The sequence below is a fragment of the Mixophyes fleayi genome, chromosome 8, assembly GCF_038048845.1.
Source record: "Mixophyes fleayi isolate aMixFle1 chromosome 8, aMixFle1.hap1, whole genome shotgun sequence".
Lineage (NCBI taxonomy): Eukaryota > Metazoa > Chordata > Amphibia > Anura > Limnodynastidae > Mixophyes > Mixophyes fleayi.
The window spans coordinates 118,488,229-118,494,228 of NC_134409.1; positions in this window are offsets into that span (position 1 = coordinate 118,488,229).

Genomic DNA, 6,000 nt, shown 5'->3' on the forward strand with positions numbered 1-6,000 from the left:
GTGGCCCAAAAAATTTCAGGATATTTTCGTCATTCTGCAACAGCATGTAGGAAATTGCAGCAGCTGCAAGAACAATTTATTTTGCCTTGCCACCAACTGAAGCAAGAAGTGGTAATAAGGTAGAATTCCACACTTTATATGCTTGTAAGGATGGAGGAACAGCGAAAAGTCATCCACGCTTACTCCACAAGCCATAACATTGGGAAAAGAGGGGAAATGTGTTTTAGTCCTGCGCAGTAGCGAATAATTTCCGTGTTATGCAAGGTGCTGAGACGATTCAAAGTAGTGACCTGTGAACTGTTTTCAGACAGTGATAGCTTGAGCAAAGTGATTCGCTTAATTAGTCTTTTGGAAAAGAACCTTGAAAAATTGAAGGAGGAGATGAAACAAAGAAATTACGCTAAGTATGTCGGACTTGTAGATGAAGCATTTTAATCGCTTCGCCAGGATCGATGAGTTATCTACTTCTGGAAATCGTATCATTACATTATGGTGACTATGCTTGATCCTAGGTTTAAGAGCTATGTCTTCTCTTTATTTCCCACTGTCCCAGATCACAAGAGACACAATGAGCTCTTGGTAAGCAAGTTGACAGCTGAAGTGGTACCTGACACAATGGCGCCCCCTCCTTCAGTTTCTCAGGCTACTGCTACTAGGAAAAAACGAAGCTTTTCTAAGAGACCCAAGGAGGATGCATATGATTCAGCAGAACATTTTGACATTTGGTCTGGTCTAAAAGAATTGCCCAAATATCGTGACAGCTCTGTCGTAAAATAAACTACAAATTCCACGAGGAAGGCCTTTACTGGCATTTAGATCAAAGTACAGAGACTTCTGTAATGGTGGATTCCAGCAGGATTAATTAGTATTGAGTGATGATGATGTACACACTGATGAGGGTGAGAATGATGACAATGTAGATTGCACGTGCTGGGATCTAGTTGAGAGAAGGAAGCTAGCTGATGATGGAATGCTTAATAGTTTTTGGGTAAAATGACATGTTGGCAGTTTTATGTTTTTCTACAGTAAAGTTTCTCCTTTATTAAATATGTGTTATTTACTTTAAAAAGGTAAAACATTTTTTTTTACATTTTTGTTTTTGACATTTATGTTACAGAGACTTCTCTAATGGTGGTTTTCTGTGGGGTTGAATTAATATTGTGTTAGGATGAAGTGTGTTTTCAATCATCCTTTCAATTGGTTCTCTCTCGTACGTGTGACCACATACTTTGTTTTTCACTGGGTTCACCATCTCCAACCCGCTGGGGCACCCTGGATTGGTCTTGGTCTGAAAAATGCACGCATCCCGAGGGGTAAGCGCTCATCGCCATGTATTAGCTGTAGAATTACCACAGTTATCCAAGGAATGGGTGGAGTGATCAAAGGAACCATAACTGATTTAATGACCCATTCTCAGGTTCACTGTACTGTGTGCTCTGGGTGATCCCCTCATCTTCATCTGCCAAAGCTTAATATGGGGGCCGGTGACCCACCCATTTGTTATCTCAGGTCTCTTAGCTGTTCTTTAAACTGGACATATTTATAATCCTGACTCAGGGCCTCCTCTGTATTTTTCTTCTGAAGCGCAGTGTATTTCTTGTGTACGAGCTCTCCTTAATCTCATCTGGTGGGTCACGTTTTAACTTATGTACGGTCTCCTCAACTGTGTCTATATATCGGTTGAAATCTCTGTTCAATGCAGCATATTCCAACATGATAGATTCCATGCTGCCCACATGTTCCAGTTCACAGTCTGTCTGAAGCAGATCTAATGCCTCTCCAGTTGTAATATCCATTCCTGTGTCTAAATAAGTTTGGCAGTTCTTCAGAAATGAGAGGGAGCTATCCAGAGAGAATAAGGAGATTAAAGATGCAGCACAAGCAGATATGGTTTAATAATGTAGAGTTCATTAAGGCAGCTAAGCCATTGGCAGCTTGTTTTGTGGGGGCCTAAACAAACCAAGCACTTCAGCCACAAACATGGCACTGCTTCTCGCTGGAGTGCTTGCTTTGTTAAACTGTACATGTCCTTTTCACTATCTTACATAAGGGTGGGTGGGAGGGCCCAAGGACAATTCCATCTTGCACCACTTTTCTTTTCTGCCACTGCTTTGTGGCAATGTTTCCTAGATGTGCTATGAACTGCCATGTGTTTGTGTTGTTGCTCTGTCGCTTAGCATCCTGCCAGGTTGCTGCAGTCTTTGTCCGAAAGTGTATGAAAATGATATTGTGACCTGTGAGGTGGTCAAAATTGACTGCAAATAACTAAAAATTAGTGTTATTGAGGTTAATAATAATGTTGGAACAAGAAAAAGATTAAGACTAAGACTAAGTTATGTGATTTTAGCATATTTTAGCTATTTTTCTAAAAAAAAAAAATAGAGATCCAAAACCAAAACACGCGAGGGTGGTTTTGCCAAAACCAAAACACGAAGTTAATCCAGATCCAAAACCAAATACAAAACCAATACAGTGAACATCTCTAGTTATTTTGTTACAATAACACTTGTCAAGGGGTGTGATATATTAGGCAGCAGGTGAACAGTCAGTTCTTGAAGTTGATGTGTTGGAGCAAAAATGAGCAAGCGTAAGGATCTGAGCGACTTTGACAAGGGCCAAATTGTGATGGCTAGACAACTGGGTCAAAGCATCTCCAAAACGGCAGGTCTTGTGGGGTGTTCCCAGTATGCAGTGTTAGCATCTACCAAAAGTGGTCTAAGGAAGGACAACCAGTGAACCGGCAACTGGGTCATGGGTAGTCAAAGCTCATTGATGTGCATGGGTAACAAAGGATAGCAAAGGTGTCCATTTTGTGCTGCAGTTTGCACAAATAAAAGAGCTACTGTAGCACAGAATGCTGGAAAAGTTAATGCTGGCTTTGATAAAAAAGGAAAATTCCAATGAGTAAAAAGAAGTTTTTATCGTAGTGCACTAAAACTTCTTTTTTCTCTTTGCCGTTTATTTTAATGTAGGTTTGGTAGTAGCACCCCAATAATATATAAATAGTTATAATTATTTTGAATACAAGGGAAGAACAGCTAGTAAAACACTTTTATTGGTTTGACAACTTCATTATGATAGGGAGGTGTTAGAACACACAGTGCATTGCAGCTTGCTGCGTATGAGGCTGCGTAGCAGCAGACCGGTCAGAGTGCCCATGCTGACCTATGTTCAACACCGAAAATGCCTACAATGGGCACGTGAGTGCCAGAACATGAAGCAATGGAGGAAGGTGGCTTGGTCTGATGAATCACATTTACTTTTACATCATGTGGACGGGGTGCGTGTGTCGATGTATGGAAAGGAGTCAATGAGTCAATGTATATCTAATTTATATTAGTAATAAGAGTGGGTCATTCGGTATTCAATGGTGGTTTTTACTCAAAGTGGGCAGTCCAGGGAATCCAAGTTCTCGTACAGCGATTGGGGGAATTTTGTAGAGAAGCTGTGATTCGCAGACATTTATTTCTTTATTTATAAAATATGGTAATAAGACTAGTTGTGACATTCTTGTTTTATTTGTACTTATTTGTACTTAAACCTTTGACTATTTGGTTTGGCACTGACAATTAGCAAGTTTATTCTCCTGACAAAATCCTCCTGTAAGGAAATGCTTTGGTACAAAGTGGAAAGTTTTTAATTCACATTTGTTCCCTGAGGAAGACACTGGATGCTGAAACACATTGGTTGCAACCTTACACACACGTTGACAGGTTCCTACAGACCTAGAAGTTAAATGCCAAAGGACAATATCGATCAAATGGCCACTCTGCTACCCAGTGGAAGTTGATCCAGACTATATTGGTGCATAGCCCGACTTGATCTGGCTGTCCCCCTACCTTTCCAACTGCTCCTTCCCTTTCTTTAGTCATGACTTCACCTACCCCCTACTTCCTCTATTTGTTGTCATCCTACCAATTCTCTGTTCTTGGCCCCCTCCTTTTCTTCCTGTGGACCTTGTCCCTTGGTGATCACAACAGCTGTTTCAGCCTCCAATACCCTCTATATGCTGATAAAACCTAGATGTACAGCTCTTCCCTTGACATCTCCACCCCCGCTTTCTCACGTTTCCTGCTAACTTTCTGCTATTTCCTGTTGGGTGTCTCAGCTCTTCTTTAAAATTAATGGGCCTGATTCAGAGTGAGACATATGCCCATTTAATTAGCGTATCTTTGCATTTTTCGCACTGAGCATGCTCAGAAACTGAACGTGCAAAAAGGAAACTATTCATATCTGCAACTCTTTCCCACTTATGACTCCTTATGCCTGAAGAGACATAACAGGGGAGGAAAGGAGTGTTTTAAAGTAGGTAATGTACAGTAAGGATGTGTTCAAGCAGTTGTTTATGGATTCAGACTGGGACTATGACTTAAAAAGTGGTTTTATTTGCAAGTGATCACGGGCAGGTATAAGCAGCGGATGATGATGATAAAAATCCGAACTAGTGAACTGCTTATTTAGACTTTAGTAGTCGCTTAGCTATAGAATAGGATTTGGCAAGCGTGTTGTAGTAAAGATAAAAAAAATTTTTTTTGGTACACATGTTGGGAAGTTTTTCCTGGTGTATTAGCTAGGTTATTCAAGTTTAAATGATGCATCATAGCAATTGCATTCATAACATAATAAATAAAAGGTTTTTGTACATGTTTGCAAGTTGAACGCAAGTGTCTGTTGACTAATTAATCAAGGCACGTATCTGCCGATTCTGCCCAGAACCAACACATGTGCCAGTTAACGCAGCCCTGTCCACTCTGTCTTCAAGCGCAAAGGACACCTATTACAGCCGAAGATTTCGGAGAGTAAATGGGGCAAGAAGGGGCGTTTTGCCATAGTCAATTAACAGTAAGGGGGTGCCAAACTCAAAGACAGGCATCCACGACCGAATCAAGCTTTGGGCATCTCAGAGTTACTTAGTTTTTCTGCCGTATCTCTTGCTCCAGCTACAGGACTAGTCTAAGCTCTGATCAGTAGTGATGACAGTCTCATATGCATGATATAATATGTGTTTGCAATCAGGAATAACTGTAAACATTTATTTTATGTCCATTAGACATTAAGAACATCCTAAAATTGATTTTAACAAAAAATTATGTTACTGAACATCCTAATAAATGTATTTAATGAGGAAAAAAATGATTAAAAAAACACTGTTTTACTTCATCACTGTTTATGTTTTATCACTAATGCCTATATTATTAACAGGTGACATTCATTTATAAAAAATTCTGTGAGTTCCTTTGCGAATTTATAATCCACATAGGTATTGGACGTATCCTGCAGTGTCTTGTGTAGTAGAGCACAGCAAACCTACACCTGAACTCATCAGCGCATGTATCTTCAGATCCATTCTTTGTTGAATTTGAGAGTTCGCAGACCGGTTTACGTGCGTTTTTGAGCAAACGCACTTGCGCTCAGACTGCGTGCCTTGATGAATAAAGTCCATTGTGTTATATCCTCCAGAGTCCCCTTGACTCTTCGCATCTCTCTTTCTGTTAACAGCATTACCCCTTCATCTGTCCTCCAAACCTGCTATCTGGGAGTTATCCTTGAATCCTCCTCTCTTTCACTTCCCACATTCAATATGTATACATAGTGGAAAGAGAGGCCTCACAAGTAAGAGTCAGTTGTGCTAAATCTCAATCTTAATAGTATGTGTCCCATTGGGATTTCACTTGTAAAGACTGCACAAGCGTGTGATGGCTTTTGACGATCATTAAACGTGATGCTTATCTGCTGAGGTATGGGGGGGGGGGGGGCTGCTCTACATATTTCATGAAGATGATTATTTCAAGCACTTGAGTAAAAGCATACAAATTCATGGTGTAAACAATGATTGGCAGGTCACCCAGCTACTATTAGGTCCAGTTTTAGTTAGAAGTGGTATACCCAAAATAAGACTCGGGTAATCACCTCATATAGAATTTCAGAAGACTGTAGTTTATAATTATTGCATAGTTACTAGAGGACAGAATGTTCTGAAAAAAAGGACACATAGTTCAA